Here is a 22,630-nt window from a genome sequence, read left to right as displayed (position 1 = left end):
GAAGACGTTCTTTTACATGTTCAAATGCCATAAACTCTAGTGTAGAGTAGACTTTAATTTCTTGTCAAAATTAGCATAGGAACTTTATTTGTAATTTTCTTAGAATTAATTTTGGCACCTAAAACACCAACCTCGGTAAACTTAGAGTTTCTAAAAAAACCTCTAAATTTACCAAGGCCGGTCTAGAAAGCCCATGGAGGGGGTGAACATAAAAACTAGACACACCCCTCCCCATGTGCTCATTTGTGCACCCATGTGCCATGTGCACCCATGTGCTTCACATTTACATTTCATTTGGCTAGCATTAGGGTTGCATTATGGTCCTCCTTAGCCTATAAAAGGAGGAGCGTACACTTTGTATTTTCAAGTTTATTGTGAGTAAAGTTATGCTGCCAATTTGTGCTCAACTTTGCTTCTCCCTAGAATCCTAGGCTCTAAACTTCAATTCCTTCATCTTTTCCCTTGAGATGGCCGAACCACTCAATACCCATACTTATCATGCACCTACAAGATCAACACCACTCTTAGGAGGATCTTGCTCACTCTCATTCATTGCTTCCGCCCCATACTCTACATTGATTCAAGAAGAACTTCATGAAAATGCCATCATTTGGTATCATGAGCTTTGGTTCTTCAAGATGAGTAGCTCCTTGTCTTTTCAATTTTAGTTCTTCTTTATTTCATATTGTCATTTACTTTCCTTACTTGTCTTGCTGTTTTTTACATTTTAATTTGTTCTTGGTGTGCTTTGTGGAAGATCCAACCGAAGCACTCTTGTTCATTTGATCTTGAACAAGTTCTTGTGCAATTTGTGATAGGATTCCATACAACTTTGTGTTGCTATTTTGTTTTAGGCTTTGAGTCTTTATTGCTTTCATTATTTTGGTTCATATTATGCTTTGAGTCTTTAATTTTCTGAATCTATACATGTTTTGTCAAGTCATGTTCATCCATATTGTCAACAATTCATAGTAGTCCTTTTATTTGGCTTAATTGTTTCTTGATTTTGGGTCTCTTTATTTGCTTGAATCTGCTGTTCTTTGCTCCTTTGGTGCCTTTTAATTTTTAGTTTGAGTTCATATTGTTTTAGATCATACACAATTCTATTTCACAAATTTCCATTGTGTCTAAACTTTGGTATCTTGCTGTTTTTGTTTCCAGTTTTCAGATTCCCCTGTTTTCACCTTCTCTGTTTTGGCTGTTTTAACCCAGAAAAATATTTCCACCCATAGGAAAATTTTGATTCTCTGGAAAATGCAAGTTTAAAGTGTTATAGAAAGGACAAAAAAAGAATTAGGTCAAAAGAATCAACAGAAAAAAAATGATAAATCTTTTAAGATCAGAGTGCAAATCTGAAGCGCTCCAGCTGGCATAACCGAACACAAATTTTGCAAAATTTATTAAAAAAAAATGGTGCATCCGTTTTGAGTGATTCCAAAGCCAGATTTTAGATAAGATCCTGAATATTTTGCATAACAAATTTCAGAGCCAAATTCTAAAAATACAGCTCAGCATAAATCGGGGAACAAACACGTTTTCTGGCCCACAACATTTTCCAGTGGTGCTGTTTTTTTTATTTGGTCATCTAATCTAGTGCTTTTCTTTAGGAATTCTTTTGTGTGCCAACCTTTAATTGAGTACCTTTATTTGTTTGCTTTACTTAATTGACTCTCTTTCTAGTTGTCACAATCTAAATCCTTTTGGTGGTACTGTTTTTATTCAATTAAATTTGTTTCTTGCTTTTGTTCTTTGACCTCTAATTTGGGTGCTGGAATTTAATTCTTCTTTGGTGCTTATGTGAATGGGAACTTGATTTGGTTAAGGTTTAGCCCTTTGCTGGAAATTTGAGGATTAAAAGCCATCATTCTAAGGAGAAGACAAGGTCAAAGCCAAAACAAACATTCTTGAAATAAACACTACAAACACTTGGAAGATCAACAATCAAAGACAACAAGGAAGTGCACTAACCAAAAGAGGATCAACAAAGGGAGTTCTCTTATTTCCTTTGCAACTTGGTTTATTGTTAATTACCTTGTTAATTACGTTTAGACGGTGAGTGTGTCTTCAAGGGCTCAAAGTGTCCAAGAAGCCTCACCTAGGGCCGAATAGTATAGCAATTTCTTGATTAGTAATTGTTACTTGTTTGTAATTGCTTTTCTTTTGCTTTCATAGATACGTTTTGCATGTTTAATTTTGTTTAAGTTTTGTTAAAAACCGTCTAGCTTTGTTAATTAGTTAGCATGCATTGTTTTCTTGCATTAAAATCTGATTTCTCAACTTAATTGTGTTCCAAGTGGTTTACTAAGAGAAAGCTTTGTGTGAAGACATTGAGGGATAGTTTTTGGCTAAGGCAAAGGCTTGGTATTTAAGTAGTCCACTGTGACTCACCTCCCTTACCTGGAAGACTACCTTCTTTGACTTCCCTAAATTTTTCTCAAGGTAAAATACTTCTACACACAAAGTTTTAGTCATGTCTTCTCACTCCTCTAAATCTCTTAAAAGTGAGGTGAAATCCTTGAAATCTCTTTTGAAGCAACTTACTAAGGATATTCAATCCATTTCATCTAAACAATTGGAGAATGAGATCAAAACTAATGAATTGACTAAAGCAAAGAATGAGAAGTCTCAATTTTCAAAAAAATTACATTCTCATGCATCTAGCTCTAAACATCATGATTATCTTGGGGAAGAAAGTCTTAGGAAAAATGAATATCATCAACAATTCCCTAGGAGAGCTAGGAAAGAGAGACAAGAAAACCTAACCAAGCATATCTCTCACACTCAAGCTAGAGAAATTCCATGTTTAGAATACCTTGGCAATGATCAATTAGCATCTCAATGTTTCAATGAAAGATCTATGATCTTAAGGGACAAAGATGAGAATAGTAGCCAAGAAAAAGAAGCTAGTGAGAGTGAAGAAAATGTAAAAATAGAAAAGCAAGAGAAAACCCTTGGAAAACAAAAGGCGTGGGAGAAGAGTGTTCCTTCCCACAAGGTCATTCAACAAGAAGGAAAAGTTGAAAATACATTTGAAAATATACCTCTTGTTGAACAACCTAGCCTTACCTTTTGTAAAGGAACACTTGCAAGCCTAGAAAAAAAAAGAATCCTTAAAAAAGGCTTGCATAGATAAAAATATAGTAGATTATTTTACATACATGCCAAGATATCACCAAGTGAAGGTCAAGTCATCTATAGGCATCTACAAAGACAATTTTTTATGTGAAGTACTGCCTAAAGAAACTTGTCATGTCTTATTGAGACAACCTTTGCAAAGAATTGAAATTTCCATGAACAAAGGTTGTATCAACGAGACTACCTTCACACATAAAAGAGAAATTCTTCATGAAGGAGAACTCATGGGTCAAAATAGAGTTGATAAAACTCTAGAGCTTTTAAAAGGAAAATTATTGTCACCCATGAGAAAAGATGTTCAAAGACATTACCCTAGATACATTCCGTGTTTTAAAAATACATCTAAGGCGATGTCTCATGAACTCTATACTCCTTCACCTTTTGCAAATGATCCTTGGGAAGACATAAGCCTAAATTTCATATTAGATCTTCCTAGGACAACAAAAGGTTTTGATTCCATTGTCATAGACATGGATAAACTCTTCCTTAAAGAAGTGACAAGTCTTCATGATTTCTCTTCAAACTTAGTGTTGGATAGAGCTCCAAAATTTGAAAACCATCATTTGAGGATTCTCTTGGAAAAACTTGCAACTAAGTTGTCCTTTTCAAATTCTTATCATCCTCAAAAGAATGGTCAAAATAAAATTGAAAACATAGCTCTTGTTACTATGCCTAGAGAAATCATGAAAGCCAACCACAATTCTTGGGATGAGTATCCTTTTTCTATTGAGCATGCATACAATAGAGTAGTCCACAAGACTACTAATATTTCTACATTTGAAGTTGTATGTGAACATAGTCCTCTTTCTCTTTTTGTGTTGTTACCACTTCCTAAAGGAATTATGCCTAAGGAACAAGTAACCACTATTGAAAATTTTACAAAGCATGAGAGGATTAGAGAACACATGCAACCATCAAAAGAGAAATGATCCTGCCTGTTGACCGGAGCGCTGGAGAATGCCTCGTCAAAGGATCGACGTGCGCGCCACTTCTCACTTCCGTTCCTCCTCTGGATCTATCTCAAGAACCTGCAAAGAAACGATACGGCGCCGCTGCGGCCGATCGCACTCCGACGCTCAAGTCAGTGGCGGTATCACCAAATACTAAGAACTGGAACCGTGCAAATCTCTCTCACAAACAGCTCTGTCTCTCGCAAGCGTAAAGTGTATGAACTGAACGTGCGTACCTTAGAAAATCTGTTAGGAACTCTTATATACCTGGTGATTTTCTCTCTCCTGGCAGTTACAGGCTTGGACACGTGGCCTGCATCCAACCGTACACGTGCCATCATCTGGAGGCTCACTGACTTGGCGCTACTTCTACTCTCATTTTGGCTAAGTTACCTATGCATGGTACTGCCCAGTGCATAGCTAACTCAGGAGTGCGATCTCTACTGAAACTGGCGAGGTAGGGCCTTCATACACCTTCCCTGTGGTCTCGCCGGCCGCCTTCATAATCTGCTTCTCCTTTAACTTCGGCGATGTATTTGTTCTGGCGATCTCCGACTGCCTGGTCGCCTGAGTCTGTATCTGGCGACTTCGTCCTCAACCTGGCGATCGCCTATTCTGGTAAGCTAGAGATCGGAACACGTCAACTTAACTATGGGCGACTACGCGTGCCTCCTGACTTCCTTCTCAACTGTCAACCTGGCGCCTTGTCAACACGCCTACACTGCAACAGGATGCCACGTCATCGCATCCAACCACAAGGGCGGTACACAAGCCCCCCAGTCTTAAGCGAAGACTTGTCTAGCGAAAAGACTGAAAAAGCCTTCGTTAATACCGGTCTACGTGGCATGGGCGCAGAATTCCAAGCGGTAGTACTTTCTGTTGCTCTGACGCTCCACCAAACTCTTCGCGCATCATTCGACACGTGGCTCTCATCAACGGCCATCTTCATCTGCCGTTAGCGCTTCCCAAAACCGTTCGAAAACCCCTAAACCCCTTACGCTCCTACTGTTCCATCACTTTCTTCACACTTGCATACACTCTCCTTCTCTTCTGCGAAAGCTCTCAACGTTCCTCGACGCTCCAGATCATCAACTCCCCTTAACATTCTCCCGATCATCGAAAGGTAACTACTTTCCTTTATCTGCTAGGTTTTCTTGCATTTTCACCGATTTGCATCATCCTATAACTGTCTGGTGCATACGCTGTGGGCTGTTTTCCATTTCTCCTTCTCGTAACTTAGGGCTCTGCCGATCGTCGCAACGAACTTACATTCGTTCGTCTTTCACCTTCCCTCCCTGATCGAGTCAGCCTTTGTAACCCTCCTGATTATTTTTCCTTTCTTCTTCGTTTGCAGTTTGCTACCATGACCCGCACGAAGATCACCCCGAACCCCCCTCCGTCAGCGCGAAACCCCCATTCACAAGCACACGACTCTACGCAAGTTCGTGGTGCCCCCTCTTCGCAGGCTGTGAGGCCCGCGTCTTCCCAAACCACTCTGGCCCAGGCGACTCCACCAATCGCTGGAGGAGCCCCCACCCCACTGCCAGACTTCAAGACGTTATACTCATGGGCTAACTCAACCCTCTTAAAGGAAACGTCGTCGGTGAACACCGCGGGAGCGGTTCTGCGATTGACCAATGGGGACGAGGCCCACCAATCATTCCACAAGGAGCACGATGAGAGAATGATGGTGCTACCTTGCCCAGCCACTCTGCCAGTGTGTGTAGATGATAAAGTGAGCGCCGACAGGCCCTTCTGCTTCGTCTACACCACTCTCTTCAAGAAAGTTAAACTCAGGTTCCCTCTCACTCGATTTGAGAGGGAACTCTTAACCGAGCTCAATATCGCTGCCGCCCAGCTTCACCCCAACAGCTGGGCGTTCGTCCGAGCCTTTGAGGTAACGTGCGCCCACCTGGGGTTGCCTGCGTCAGTGGACGTATTTTTATTTCTGTTTGAGGCCAAACACCCAGGCGATCGCCTGTGGGTCAGTCTGAACGCCATTGCTGGGAGATCCATCTTCACCATCTTCCAGCAGTCGTATAAGGATTGGAAGGGGAAGTTCATCCAGGTCCGCGCAAACGACAAAGACCCTTCCCTTCTCGACGGTTTCCCCTTGTACTGGGTGGACAAGGGGAAAAAGGAGTCCAAGAGCTGCTTCAGGAGGCCCAGAAGTCCTGATAGCATGGGAGCTTTGGACAGAGACCTTTGTCTCTTCTGGAAGAGGGTGGCAGATGCTCACATAACATTCTTGACCCCCACCCTGATTTCCTTTGAGTTCTTTGAGGACCAGTTGGAATTCCAAATAGGTTAGGACGCTACATCCTTGTCTTGACATGTTTCTGATATTGCTTCTGGGCGTCTTGTGCAATACACACAAGACTTTGGTTTTATCTTTTCTGCATATACCTGCTTTGCTGTCTTATTGTCTTGTATACTTACCCCTTTCTCCTTTGAGCTAACTTATGCACTTTCATTTCATGCAGACACCATGTTGGGTAAGAACATGCTCGCCGATTTAAAGGCGCTCGCCCGCAATCATGGGTTGGCGACCGGCTCCCAGACGGTTCCCAACTCAGCGGTCGAGAAGGCCATCATCCAGGGGCGATCACCGCCTAAGGCGCCCGCCCAACGAAAGAAACTGGTCCTTAAGAGGCCAAAGCGGAAGGCCCCCCAAGTTGTCCAAGAGGATGAGGAAGAGGACGACGAGGTCACGGAGGACGGCCTTGTCACAAAAAGGAAGAGGGTGGCACCACCTTCTCCATCTGCCCCACCCCCTCTTCCAGCTTCGACACCACCGTCAACACCTGCCCCTCCTCCCTCATCGCCAACGCCACGAGCTCCTTCACCTCCAGTCCAAGCGGTTCCATTGGCCACTGCGCCACCTGCAACTGAGGCCCCAGAGCCAAACTTCTTAGAGGACCCCCCGAGCGCCTCCACTCCACATATATCAGCAGGAGGGGGCCCTCCTTCCAACACCTCAGCTGCAGGAGTCGTTCCAATCGGGGATGAGGTCGCTCACGCCTCTCCAATCCTAATCACCGAGTCCCCGATTGCGTCGCCGCGCCAAGAAGCAAACACCGAAAATATTGCTAAGGAAGGCCGCGACGAGAACCCTCAACAAGCCCCCCTGGCGCCTCTCCAAGCTGCAAATCTTTCCCTCGAGGTGACGAGGATGTGGGAACCTCTGACTGCTAAGCTCAAAACCATTGCAGAGGATATCCCATCAATCATAACGAGAGCTGTGGAGAGCTCCACCAGGCGGCTACAGGATGACATCTACAACCTCAAGACCGAGAACAGCACAATGAAGGTCGAGGTGGAGAAGGTGTCATTCAGCCTAACGCTCGCGGAAATGGAACATTCTCGAGTGGAGGATGCCCTAAACACCGAGCTTAGGCTTGCGCGCAAGGAAGCTGTTGACCTTCGCCGCAAAATCCACGAACTTGCCCAAGAAAAAGTCGAGCTTGAAAGCAGAATCGTGCCTCTGCGTACCAGGGCGAGCAACCTGGAGGCTCAAATTCAAGCCAACGCCGATAAGGTACAGAAGCTGGAGCAAAGGTCGATCGACCGTGAGAAGCTGCTTGGGCAAGTAGAGAAAGCAAGAGACGACGCCATGGCTGATCTCTCCGAGGCAAACAAAGAGAAGGTGAAGATGGTTGCCGAGCTGGCCCAGGCTCAAACAGAATCTAAGAAGGTGGCTGACGACCTTCAACAAGCTCAAGAGACCAACAAACAACTCCAAAAACAGGTCGAAGAGCTGGAGCAGCAGAACAAGGAGCTTAAGCAGCAGGTTGAAGGATTTCAGAAGCAAATTGAAGAACTTAAGCTAAGCTCTGCTCAGATTCTGGTTGCCGGGTTTGATGCCGCTCGAGAACAGTTTGCATGCCTCTTCCCTGATCTTGACCTTAGCATGGTGTCGTTAGACAACGAAGTAATAGATGGGAAGGTCGTTCCCGCCGAAGGCTCAACCAACTCTACCCCATCTGCCTCTTTATGAATTCATTTGTATTTATCTTGTAAAAATTCTTGCACATGTATTTTGAACAGCTACTTATTTCAATAGCGAAATTTGGATATGTCTTCTGACTTCTCTTGAGCGCTTTACTTTCTTTGTATGCCTAACTTTGCTGCGTTTAACTTAGCGATTTTGCAAACATGACCTTTGGCGTAACTGCTTCGAGCCAATTCAAACTTAAGCAATAATCGCTTTAAACAACTCGTACCCCTGAGGCACTAACCTGATCGTAAGAAAAGTTCCAAGCAATGAACTGTGGTTCAATCATTGGTTCAAACAACATCCCACTTGACCCGCTTTATCAAACAAGTCTTTCAACCTTCTCGCCGTGTTTGAACTTTCGCGATCACCTAGACCTCTTGGCAACACCAGCTTTCCTTAGCCTCAGGCTTTGGCAGTCATCTCTTTATCTGAGGCAGAAATGCCCTTTGGGACCTTCCTTTACCTCTCCTGAACCTCAGAGCTAAAGACTGGCTGGCTAGGCGTTCTCTTCGAACCTGCCTTAGCCACCTTTCAAGCTTCTGCCACCCTCTCCGCCATACCTGAACTCGTTCAAGACGAGAAGGATTTTATCTTGCCTATACTCGCGCACAGGCGAGAAGGTCTTTTAACTCGCCTGAACTCGCTCATCGGCGAGAAGGACTTTTACTCGCCTGAACTCGCTCATCGGCGAGAAGGACTTTAAACGGCCTTAACTCGCTCGACGGCGAGAAGGACTTTGTCAGGTGCCTCAACTTGCCCAGGGTGTACATCTCCTTCCCCCTGGATGCACTGAGGACCTTTTCTTTCTCACGCCTGCACTCGCTCGACGGCGAGGAGGTCTTTGATGGGCCTTAGTTCGCACAACGGCGATAAGGACTTTATCCGGTGCCTCAACTTGCCCAGGGCGTACATCTCCTCCCCCCTGGATGCACTGAGGACCTTTCTCGCCTGCGCCCGCACAACGGCGGGGAGGTCTTTAACTTGCCTCTACGTTGCCCCGGGAGTTACATCTTCTCGCTCCCAAAAACACGGAGGACTTTTTCTCTTTCTCGCCTGCACTCGCTCAACGGCGAGGAGGTCTTTAACTTGCCTCTACGTTGCCCCGGGAGTTACATCTTCTCGCTCCCAGAAACACGGAGGACTTTTTCTCTTTCTCGCCTGCACTCGCTCAACGGCGAGGAGGTCTTTAACTTGCCTCTACGTTGCCCCGGGAGTTACATCTTCTCGCTCCCAGAAACACGGAGGACTTTTTCTCTTTCTCGCCTGCACTCGCTCAACGGCGAGGAGGTCTTTAACTTGCCTCAAAACGCGCGAGGGAGTTGAGGTCTTCCATCTGATGCCTCCGATCGCCGAAAAACGATGAGGACTTTAAAAACTTAACTGGTGCCTCTAATCGCCGAAAAACGATGAGGACTTTAAAAACTTAACTGGTGCCTCTAATCGCCGAAAAACGATGAGGACTTTAAGAACTCAACTGGTGCCTCTAATCGCCGAAAAACGATGAGGACTTTAAAACTTAACTGGTGCCTCTAATCGCCGAAAAACGATGAGGACTTTAAAACTTTAGAAAACACGCGACATATCTTTTCGTGCCTCAAATCATGTACGAATGACAAGGTCTTTCTTCGAAACTTTTGGAAATAACACATATGCGATCTGAAAACACCTTATACTTCGAAAACTCTTCTTTTATTGGGTGGCCTCATTAAAAACCCTCCTTAGGGAAAAAAGAGTGCCCCCTTAAAACTGTTTTAACAGAGACATTGCAATGTAATATTTGTGTTTGTCTTTACTTACAAAGCTCTCAACTATAGTACAACTTCAGGTGTGTGGCGTTCCAGGTACGAGGGATCGCCCCTCCTTCCAGTGTCTCCAAGCGATAGGCTCCGTTCCCGAGTGCCTCGGTTATTCTGAACGGTCCAGTCCACTTGGGTGAAAGTTTGTTCTCCATCTCGTACTGGTGGGCCTTCCTCATCACCAGATCACCTTCTCCAAACTGCCTTGGCATCACCTTAGAATTGTACCTCCGCTCGACCCTTCTCTTCACCGCCTCAGCCTTCAGCCTTGCCTCCTCCCTGACTTCGTCCAGCAGATCCAGGTTCATTCTTCTCTCTTCATTCGAGTCTTCCTCTACAAAGTTCTGGAATCTCGGCGAGCTCTCCTAAATCTCGACTGGAATCATGGCATCACACCCATAGACCAAGCTAAACAGGGTCTCATGGGTTCCTGACTGCTCGGTGGTGTGGTACGCCCAAACTATACGGGGTACCTCCTCAGCCCAACCTCCCTTGGCTTTCTCGAGCCTTCTCTTCAAACCTCTCAGCAACACTCGGTTAGCTGATTCCACCTGGCCATTAGTCTGAGGGTGCTCGACGGATGCAAACACTTGCTGAATTCCGACCCCTTCGCAAAGCTTCTTCAACAGGTGGCTCGCAAACTGAGTCCCATTATCTGATACCAGGCGCTTAGGCACTCCAAACCGGCACACAATATTCTTCCATACGAAGCCTTCGATCTTGTGCGCGGTGATCTGGGCCACTGGTTCTGCTTCCACCCACTTGGTGAAATACTCAATCGCCACCACCAAGTACTTCATCTGCCTGATCGCCAGTGGAAAAGGTCCCAGGATGTCGATTCCCCAAGTATGAAACGGCCAAGGGCTATAGATCGACTTCAACTCCTCGGGAGGCGCCTTGTGCCAATCGGCGTGCTGCTGGCATTGTTTGCAGCACTGGGCGTACTTCTTGCAATCTTCTCTCATGGATGGCCAATAGTAGCCTGCACGGAGAGTCCTCGCGGCCAGAGCTCGACCCCCGACGTGACTTCCACATATTCCTTCGTGGAGCTCTGCCATAATCCTCGTGCACTTCTCGCCGTGTATACATTCCAGGAGTGGGTGAGTGAATCCAAACCTGTACAGATTGCAATCAATCAATGTATACTTGCTGGAATTTTTCTTTACCTTCCTAGCTTCTGTTGGATCTAGCGGGAGGAGACCATCTGCCAAGCACCGCTTGTATTGTGTTATCCAAGTGTCTGGCTCGTGGGTGGCGCAGACCTGCATCACGTCCACCTTCTCGCCTCGACATGCTCTAATCCTTGGCGCTCTCAGAGTTTCTTGCGTTAAAGATTTATGGCTTCTCGCTGCTCTCTCCGTCGACCCGCTTATCTGAAGGACCAGGTGATCTGCTACAAATGCCCTCGGCGTCTTCAAAGTTTCTTGAATCACTGTCCTCTGCCTACCCCCCTTGCCCGAACTGGCGAGCTTAGCAAGCAAGTCAGCTCGGGCATTCTGTTCTCGGGGCACATGCACCACTTCAAAAGAGGCAAAGGAACTCTTCAATTCCTGCACATATGCCAAGTAAGCCGCCATTTGTGGATCTTTAGCCTGGAACTCGCCTGTTACTTGCCCTGTGACTAGCAGCGAGTCACTCTTAGCCATCAGCACTCTGGCTCCCATCTCTTTAGCCAGCAGAATCCCGGCGATCAGCGCCTCATACTCTGCTTGATTGTTGCTGGCTTTGAAGGCGAATCTCAACGATTGTTCGATCAGCACGCCGTTGGGTCCTTCCAATATGACTCCAGCACCGCTACCCTGCTGGTTTGACGATCCATCCACCGAGAGTACCCAACGGAAATCATCTCCCTCAACCCGCGTCGCCTCTGAAGAGAGCTCGACTACGAAATCTGCAAAGATTTGCCCTTTGATCGGGCCTCGAGGCTCATATTTAATGTCAAACTCCGACAACTCGACTGCCCACTTCACCATTCTTCCTGCAACGTCAGGCTTCTTCAAGACCTTCTGGATGGGCAGGTCAGTCATCACCAATATCGTGAAACTGTGGAAATAGTGGCGCAACCTCCTCGCCGAAAACACCACAGCCAATGCAGCCTTCTCCAGGGCCTGATATCTCGTTTCTGGGCCCTGCAACACTTTACTCACGAAATAAATAGGCTTCTGAGCCTGACCCTGGTCCTGGGCGAGCACCGCACTCACTGCCCTCTCAGTCACAGCGAAATACAACCTGAGAGGGATTCCCGCCAATGGTTTGCACAGAACCGGCGGGCTCGCCAAATATTCCTTCAGCTTGACGAAAGCTTCCTCGCACTCTTTCGTCCAAGCGAACTTGTTATTGCGCCGCAGACACTGGAAATAGGGATGTCCCTTTTCTCCACTCGCCGACACGAAGCGGGATAGGGCCGCCATCCGACCCGTCAGCTGCTGGACCTCTTTCACTGTAGTCGGGCTTCTCATCGCCAAGATGGCGGCACACTTGTCCGGGTTGGCCTCTATCCCTCTTTCAGTCAAGAGAAAACCCAAAAATTTTCCAGCCTCCACGCCGAAAATGCATTTCTCCGGGTTGAGCTTCAACTTGAACTTGGCGATCATTGTGAACAATTCTTCCAAGTCTGCAACGTGCTTGCTTTTCTCCTGCGAGGTCACGACCATGTCATCGACGTAAGCTTGCACGTTCCTTCCCAGCATCGGTGCAAGTACTCGATCCATCAGCCTCTGGTATGTGGCCCCCGCGTTCTTCAGCCCGAACGGCATCACCTTATAGCAGTAGCACGACCTCTCCGTCATGAAGGCTGTTTTTTCTTCATCCATGGGATGCATCTTGATCTGATTATAGCCCGAGAAGGCGTCCAGGAAACTCAGCAGCTTGCACCCTGCAGCACTATCAACCAGGGCATCAATGCTTGGTAAAGGATACGAATCCTTTGGGCAAGCCTTATTCAGGTCGGTGAAATCGACGCACATGCGCCATTTCCCGTTGCTCTTCTTTACCAGCACGACATTTGCCAGCCACTCAGGGTACTGGACTTCCCTGATGTGGCCTGCGGCGAGGAGTTTCTGGGTCTCATCCTTGATCGCCTGCCTCCTTTCTTCATTAAATTTCCTCCTTCTTTGCCGCACCGGTCTCACCATGTTGTCCATCGCCAGATGATGGCACAAGAAGTCGGGATCGATCCCGGGCATGTCCGAAGCAGACCAGGCAAACGCGTCCAGATGCCGTTCAATCACCTTGGCGATCTGGTCCTGGAGATCGACCTCCAGAGATCTTCCGAGCTTGAAAACTTTCCCCCCGATCTCCTTCTCGAGCCACTGCTCGACAGGCTTGGGCCTTGATTCTCTGGCGATCACCGCCCTGGCGATTCCCAGTTCCCTGGCTTCCTCCGGTCGATTCCGCGCCTCTTCTTCCTCCGGGCCAGCATTCCTCTCCCCCAGCTCAGCATCTACCATCTCTACGTCCCTTCCGGCGGCCTCCTCCATTACCGGCAGTCTGGGCTTCACACCGGGAGGTGGGGTGGTTGTGACATAGCTCACTGATCTTTTATTTTTCAGGCTATTTTCATAGCACTTTTTCGCTTCCTTCTGATCAGACTTTATCGTGATCACCACCCCTTCCATGGACGGCAGCTTCACCTTCATGTGCCGAGTCGACGGAATTGCGCCTATCCTGTTAAGGGTGGGCCTTCCCAGCAGGATGTTATACGCTGAGGGTGCGTTTACGATGAGGTACTTGATTTTCTCCGTCCTCGACCCAGCCTCATCGGTAAACGTGGTTCTCAGCTCAATGTACCCCCTGACTTCCACCTGGTCGCCAGCGAACCCATACAAGCACCCTCCATAGGGCCTCAGCTGGTCAAGGGGCAACTCTAGCTGCGTGAAAGTCGGCCAGAACATCACGTCTGCCGAACTTCCTTGGTCCACCAGAACTCGGTGAACCTTCCTCCCCGCCGTGATCAACGAAATAACAATGGGATCGTTGTCATGAGGCACAACGTCCCGAAGATCCTGCTTGGTGAACGTAATGTCCACTTCGGGCGAGTGATCTTCAAACATGTCCACCGACATCACCGATCGCGCGTACTTTTTCCTCTGCGATGCGGTGCATCCACCACCTGAGAAACCCCCTGCAATGGTGTGGATCTCCCCATGGATAGGCATCTCGTGTTGCTGGGCTTCTCCCCCTGCCGGCTGGGAACTCGACGCTCCTCCGGTCCTTCTGTCCAGCAGATAGTCGTTTAGGAACCCGCTCTTAACCAGATCGTCGAGCTGGTACCCTAAAGACAAACACGAGTCCAGGTTGTGGCCAAAGCACTGGTGGAACTCGCACCAAACATCCGGCTTCGACCCTAGCACCTTGTCGCCCACCTTCTCGGGCGCCTTCAATCTAGCAGATATGTTAGGGATAGCGATCAGGTCCGCTAGTCCCATAACGAATTTGTGCTTAGGCGGGGGGTTGTATTCCCGGCGTGCTGGTTGTTGGCATGCTGGTGGTTGGCGCGCTTGGCTTCTTCCCTTGTTTCTCCTATCGTAAGGATAGCGAGTCCTTTGATCCTTTCTGGCCGCCGCTGCCGTTTCCAGCACCCTCTGTGGCTGGATCCTGGTCTGGGCGCGTGGCCTGACGGGAGCCACACTGCCTCTCTTCTCGGCGACCTCACTCTCGTCGGTGATGTGAGCCACCGCAAGTCGCCTGACCTCAGCGAACGTCGCTGGATGAGCCCTGATCAAGGCTTCGCAGAATGGCCCTGGCTGCACGCCCTTCTTGAAGGCATAAACCAGCATTTCTTCATCCTTGGCCGGCGATCTGACCATCTGTGCTCCGAAGCGATTGAGGTAGTCTCTGAGGGACTCCCCCTGGTACTGCCTTATATCAAACAGATCATAGGACACCCTGGGCGGTGCCTTGTTCACAATATACTGCTCGACGAAGATTTTCGAGAATTGCTGAAAATTAGTTATGTGGCCATTAGGCAGGCTCACAAACCACTCCATCGCCATTCCCTGGAGCGTGCTCACGAACATCTTACAATAGACAGCATCCGACCCCCCCGACAGCATCATCTGTGTGTGGAACGTGGTCAGATGAGCCTCTGGATCTTCCACGCCAGTAAAAACAGCTTTAACCGGGACCACGCTCGTGGGAATTGGCGTGTCGGTAATCGCCTGAATGAAAGGCATTGGGAAAACACAAGGCGGCGTTGACGGTGCCACCTCCTCAGCGGAAGAACGAACCTGCTGCTCCTGAAGAGCTCGACGTAGCTCCTCAGCTACCTTGCTGAGCTCCTCGTTTCTGGCGCGAGAGGCGACCAGGTCTTCATGTATCCTGGCCTGCTCGACACGCGAGGCTTCTACAGTAGCCTGCAATGAGCGCATCATTTCTGCCATCTGCGCCATGGTCATGGCGGCGTCGCCTTCAGCTGCGACGGGAGCCACGGGACTGGAACGATTGCTCCTCATCTTTCTCATCAACTTCAGCGAACCACAGAAATACAGCAAATAACACTTCAACCACGAACGAATCAGCGACCGAACGGAGAAGATTCAAGAAACCGCGTAAGAACCTCAAGAACACCGCAAACCTTCGAAGAAAACCGCAGCTTCACCAAAAACCACCGTTTCCCCGCAAACCAAACAACCACCCGAAAGAACTCGAATCCACCGATCGAAAAACCAAACGAACGGTTTAAAACACAAACTTCACCGAACGAAACTCAAAGAAACCAAGAACGACGGTTGCACCAGCACACAACCGCGCAGAAAACCTCGAAAACCTCCACGAACTCACGTTGTGGATGGGAGCACGTTTTACACGGCCCCACGGTGGGCGCCTGATGATCCTGCCTGTTGACCGGAGCGCTGGAGAATGCCTCGTCAAAGGATCGACGTGCGCGCCGCTTCTCACTTCCGTTCCTCCTCTGGATCTATCTCAAGAACCTGCAAAGAAACGATACGGCGCCGCTGCGGCCGATCGCACTCCGACGCTCAAGTCAGTGGCGGTATCACCAAATACTAAGAACTGGAACCGTGCAAATCTCTCTCACAAACAGCTCTGTCTCTCGCAAAAGTAAAGTGTATGAACTGAACGTGCGTACCTTAGAAAATCTGTTAGGAACTCTTATATACCTGGTGGTTTTCTCTCTCCTGGCAGTTACAGGCTTGGACACGTGGCCTGCATCCAACCGTACACATGCCATCATCTGGAGGCTCACTGACTTAGCGCTGCTTCTACTCTCATTTTGGCTAAGTTACCTATGCATGGTACTGCCCAGTGCATAGCTAACTCAGGAGTGCGATCTCTACTGAAACTGGCGAGGTAGGGCCTTCATACACCTTCCCTGTGGTCTCGCCGGCCGCCTTCATAATCTGCTTCTCCTTTAACTTCGGCGATGTATTTGTTCTGGCGATCTCCGACTGCCTGGTCGCCTGAGTCTGTATCTGGCGACTTCGTCCTCAACCTGGCGATCGCCTATTCTGGTAAGCTAGAGATCGGAACACGTCAACTTAACTATGGGCGACTACGCGTGCCTCCTGACTTCCTTCTCAACTGTCAACCTGGCGCCTTGTCAACACGCCTACACTGCAACAGGATGCCACGTCATCGCATCCAACCACCAGGGCGGTACAAGAAATATTGTAAAAAGTTGCCAAAAACAAAAGAAAAACAAAAATGGCAACTTCATAAAATTGATTTGTATATAACTGCTTCAACTAACTCATTTGCTTTATTAGATAATTCCCCTAGGTGGACGTTTGATCCGGGAGGGCAAGCATAGTTGAAGAAGCAAGAGGCTGCTATCCGAGATCAAATCTCTAGATCTGAGGATAGATCTTCTCAAGGAGAAGGAGATGATGGACACCATCCAGCCACATCCATTCCCCTAGCCATGAAGAAGAATAAGCAATGGATTTGAGGACAAATCCTTTTCAAGAGGGAGGGGATGATGGAAGAGGCCCAAGCACAAGCCCACATGCAAGCCCACCAAAGGGTAGATTTGGGCCAACCATAGAGTTATGGCCAAGAGGATCCAAGAAGACGTTCTTTTACATGTTCAAATGCCATAAACTCTAGTGTAGAGTAGACTTTAATTTCTTGTCAAAATTAGCATAGGAACTTTATTTGTAATTTTCTTAGAATTAATTTTGGCACCTAAAACACCAACCTCGGTAAACTTAGAGTTTCTAAAAAAACCTCTAAATTTACCAAGGCCGGTCTAGAAAGCCCATGGAGGGGGTGAACATAAAAACTAGACACACCCCTCCCCATGTGCTCATTTGTGCACCCATGTGCCATGTGCACCCATGTGCTTCACATTTACATTTCATTTGGCTAGCATTAGGGTTGCATTATGGTCCTCCTTAGCCTATAAAAGGAGGAGCCTACACCTTGTATTTTCAAGTTTATTGTGAGTAAAGTTATGCTGCCAATTTGTGCTCAACTTTGCTTCTTCCTAGAATCCTAGGCTCTAAACTTCAATTCCTTCATCTTTTCCCTTGAGCTGGCCGAACCACTCAATACCCATACTTATCATGCACCTACAAGATCAACACCACTCTTAGGAGGATCTTGCTCACTCTCATTCATTGCTTCCGCCCCATACTCTACATTGATTCAAGAAGAACTTCATGAAAATGCCATCAGTCTCGGCATCACCTTCGAGTTATATCTTCGTTCAATCCTTCTCTTCACCGCCTCAGCTTTCAATCTCGCCTCTTCCCTGACCTCATCCAGTAGATCCAGGTTCAGCCTTCTCTCTTCATTCGAGTCTTCCTCTACGAAGTTCTGGAATCTCGGCGAGCTCTCCTGGATCTCCACTGGAATCATTGCGTCGCATCCATAGACCAAGCTGAACGGGGTCTCATGGGTTCCTGACTGCTCAGTGGTGTGGTACGCCCAAACTATACGGGGTACCTCCTCAGCCCAGCTTCCTTTGGCTTTCTCTAGCCTTCTCTTCAACCCTCTCAGCAACACCCAATTAGCTCACTCTACTTGGCCATTTGTCTGAGGGTGCTCGACGGATGCAAACACTTTTTGAATTCCCACCCCTTCGCACAGCTTCTTCAACAGGTGGCTTGCAAACTGAGTCCCATTGTCCGACACCAGGCGCTTGGGCACTCCAAACCGGCACACAATATTCTTCCACACGAAACCTTCGATCTTGTGCGCGGTGATCTGGGCCACTGGTTCTGCTTCGATCCACTTGGTGAAATACTCAATTGCCACCACCAAGTACTTCATCTGCCTGATCGCCAGCGGGAATGGTCCCAGGATGTCGATTCCCCAAGTATGAAACGGCCAAGGGCTGTAAATCGACTTCAACTCCTCGGGAGGCGCCTTGTGCCAATCGGCGTGCTGTTGGCATTGTTTGCAACACTGGGCATGCCTCTTGCAGTCTTCTCTCATCGATGGCCAATAGTAACCTGCACGGAGAGTCCTCGCGGCCAGAGCTCGACCCCCGACGTGGCTTCCGCATATTCCTTCGTGGAGCTCTGCCATGATTCTCGTGCACTTCTCGCCATGTACACATTCCAGGAGTGGGTGAGTGAACCCAAACCTGTACAGATCGCCATCGATCAACGTATACTTGCTAGAATTTTTCTTTACCTTCCTAGCCTCTGTCGGATCCAGCGGGAGAAGGCCATCTGCCAGGCACCGCTTGTACTGTGTTATCCAGGTATCTGGCTCATGGGTAGCACAGACCTGCGTCATGTTCACCCTCTCTCCCCGACATGCTCTAATTCTCGGCGATCTCAACGTTTCTTGCGTTAAAGACTTGTGACTTCTTGCCGCTTTTTCCGTCGACCTGCTTATCTGAAGAACCAGGTGATCTACCACAAATGCTCTCGGCGTCTTCAGAGTTTCTTGAATCACTGTCCTCTGCCTACCCCCCTTGCCTGAACTGGCGAGCTTGGCCAGCAAGTCAGCTCGGGCATTCTGCTCTCTGGGCACATGCACCACTTCAAAGGAGGCAAAGGAACTCTTCAATTCCTGCACATACTCCAAGTAAGCCGCCATTTGTGGATCTTTAGCCTGGAACTCGCCTGTTACTTGCCCTCTGACTAGCAGCGAGTCACTCTTAGCCATCAACACCCTCGCTCCCATCTCCTTTGCCAGCAAAATCCCGGCGATCAGCGCCTCATACTCTGCTTGATTGTTACTGGCTTTGAAAGCAAACCTCAAAGATTGTTCAATCAGCACGTCGTTGGGTCCTTCCAAAATTACTCCAGCACCGCTACCCTGCTGGTTCAACGATCCATCCACCGAGAGTACCCAACGGAAGTCGTCCCCTTCAACTCGTGTCGCCTCAGATGAGAGCTCGACCACGAAATCTGCAAAGATTTGCCCCTTGATCGGGCCTCGGGGCTCATACTTAATATCAAACTCTGACAATTCTACTGCCCACTTCACCATTCTTCCCGCAACGTCAGGCTTCTTCAAGACCTTCTGGATGGGTAGGTCAGTCATCACCAGAATCGTGAAGCTATGGAAGTAGTGGCGCAACCTCCTCACCGAAAACACCACAGCCAGCGCAGCCTTCTCCAGGGCCTGATATCTCGTTTCAGGGCCCTGCAACACCTTACTAACGAAATAAATAGGCTTTTGAGCCTGATCTTGGTCTTGGGCGAGCACCGCACTCACCGCCCTCTCAGTTACAGCAAAATACAACCTGAGAGGGGTTCCCATCAGCGGTTTACACAGAACCGGCGGGCTCGCCAGATATTCCTTCAGCTTGACGAAGGCTTCCTCGCACTCCTTCGTCCAAGCAAACTTGTTATTCCTCCTCGCACTCCTTCTCTCCGCTAGCTGACACGAAGCGAGACAGGGCTGCCATCCGACCTGTTAACTGTTGTACCTCTTTCACGGTAGTTGGGCTCCTCATCGCCAAGATGGCGGCACACTTATCGGGGTTGGCTTCTATTCCCCTTTCAGTCAAGAGGAAACCCAAAAACTTTCCAGCCTCCACGCCGAAAATGCATTTCTCTGGATTCAGCTTCAATTTGAACTTGGCGATCGTCGTGAACAACTCCTCCAAGTCTGCAACGTGCTTGCTTTTCTCTGGCGAGGTCACGACCATGTCATCGACGTACGCTTGCACATTCCTACCCAGCATCGGTGCAAGTACTCGATCCATTAACCTCTGGTACGTGGCCCCCGCGTTCTTCAGCCCAAACGGCATCACCTTGTAGCAGTAGCACGATCTCTCCGTCATGAAGGCAGTCTTCTCTTCATCCATGGGATGCATCTTGATCTGATTATACCCCGAGAAGGCATCCAGGAAGCTCAACAACTTACACCCTGCAGCACTATCCACCAGGGCGTCTATGCTTGGTAAAGGATATGAATCCTTTGGGCAGGCCTTATTCAGATCGGTGAAATCGACGCACATGCGCCATTTCCCATTACTCTTCTTCACCAGCACGACATTTGCCAGCCATTCAGGGTACTGGACTTCCCTGATGTGGCCTGCAGCGAGGAGTTTCTGTGTTTCGTCCCTGATCGCCTGCCTCCTCTCCTCGTTGAACTTTCGTCTTCTTTGTCGCACTGGTCTGAACAAGTTGTCCATCGCCAGATGATGGCACAAGAAGTCGGGATCGATCCCGGGCATGTCCGAAGCGGACCATGCAAATGCATCCAGATGTCGTTCTATCACCTTGGCGATCTGGTCCTGGAGCTCAACCTCCAGGGATCTTCCCAGCTTGAAGATTTTTCCCCCGATCTCTCTCTCGAGCCACTGCTCGACGGGTTTTGGTCTGGTTTCTCTGGCGATCACCGCCCTGGCGATTCCCAGTTCTCTCGCTTCCTCATGGCGATTCCTTGCCTCTTCTTCCTCCAGACCAGCGTTCCCCTCCCCCAGCTCTGCGTCCACCATCTCCACGTCTCTTCCGGCGGTCTCTTCTGTTACCGTCGATCTGGGCTTCACACCAGGAGGCGGGGTGGTCGTTACATAACTCACCGATCACTTGTTTTTCAGGCTATTCTCATAGCACTTCTTCGCTTCTTTCTGATCGGATTTGATGGTGATCACCACCCCCTCCATAGACGGCAACTTCACCTTCATGTGTCGGGTCGACGGTATGGCACCTATCCTGTTGAGTGTGGGTCTTCCCAACAGGATGTTGTATGCTGAAGGAGCGTTTACAGCAAGGTATTTGATTTTCTCCGTTCTGGAACCCGCCACATCTGTAAACGTTGTCCTCAATTCTATGTACCCCCTGACCTCCACCTGGTCACCAGCGAAACCATACAAACACCCTCCATAGGGCCTCAGCTGGTCAAGGGGCAGCTCCAGCTGCGTGAAAGTCGACCAGAACATCACGTCTGCCGAGCTTCCTTGGTCCACCAGTACCCTGTGGACCTTTCTTCCTGCTGTTATCAACGAAATTACTATGGGATCGTTGTCATGAGGCACAACATCCCGAAGATCTTGCTTGGTGAATGTAATATCCACTTCCGGCGAGTGGTCTTCAAACATATCCACCGTCATCACAGACCTCGCGTACCACTTCCTCTGTGATGCGGTGCATCCACCTCCTGAGAAACCCCTTGCAATGGTGTGGATTTCTCTGTGCGTAGGCATCTCGTGCTGCTGAGCCTCAGCACCTGCTGGTTGGGAGCTCGACGCGCTCCCCGTCCTTCTATCCAGCAAATAGTCATTTAGGAACCCGCTCTTTACCAGATCGTCGAGCTGGTATCCTAAAGCCAAGCACGAGTCCACTGTATGGCCAAAGCCCTGGTGAAACTCACACCAGGCGTCTGGCTTTGGTCCCAGCACCTTGTCGCCCACCTTTTCTGGCGCCTTCAACCTAGCGGATATATTGGGAATGGCGATCAGGTCCGCCAATCCCATGACAAACTTGTGCTTAGGCGGGCGATTGTATTCCTGGCGTGCTGGTTGCTGGCGTCCTTGGCCCCTGCCCTTGTTCTTCCTTGGATCATAAGGATGGCGAGTCCTCTGATCCCTTCTGGCGCCGCTGTCTCCAGCACCCTCTGTGGCTGGATCCTGGTCTGGGCGCGTGGCCTAGTGGGAGCCACGCTTCCTCTCTTCTCGGCGACTTCACTCTCGTCAGCGATGTGGGCCACCGCAAGTCGCCTAAACTCAGCAAACGTGGCGGGGTGGGCCCTGATCAATGCCTCGCAGAATGGTCCCGGCAGCACGCCCTTCTTAAATGCATAGACCAGCATTTCTTCATCTTTAGCCGGCGATCTGACCATCTGCGCCCCCAAAGCGATTTAGGTAGTCCCTGAGGGACTCTCCCTGATATTGCCTTATATCAAACAGGTCGTAAGACACCCTGGGCGGTGCCTTATTCACGATGTACTGCTCGACGAAAATCTTCGAGAACTGTTGGAAATTGGTAATGTGACCGTTAGGCAAGCTCACAAACCATTCCAGCGCCGTTCCCTGGAGTGTGCTTACGAACATCTTGCAGTATACGGCGTCTGATCCTCCTGACAGCATCATCTGCGTATGGAACGTGGTGAGATGAGCTTCAGGATCCTCCACGCCGGTGAAAACAGCCTTAACAGGAACCACACTTGCGGGAATAGACGTGTCAGTAATCGCCTGATCGAAAGGCATGGGAAAAACACGAGGTGGCGACGACGGCGCGACCTCTTCAACAATAGACCGCCCTGGTGGTCGAGTGTGATGACGTGGCATCCTGCTACAGTGTAGGCGTGTTGACAAGGCGCCAAATTGGCAGAAGGGAAGGAAGTCGGGGGGCACGTGTAGTCGCCAGTTGTTAAGCTGGCGTGTT

Source organism: Phaseolus vulgaris, chromosome 8 (genome assembly GCF_051622355.1).
Source record: "Phaseolus vulgaris cultivar YP4 chromosome 8, ASM5162235v1, whole genome shotgun sequence".
Classification (NCBI taxonomy): domain Eukaryota; kingdom Viridiplantae; phylum Streptophyta; class Magnoliopsida; order Fabales; family Fabaceae; genus Phaseolus; species Phaseolus vulgaris.
The sequence above is the reverse complement of the archived record's forward strand: the minus strand, read 5'-3'. Positions refer to the sequence as shown.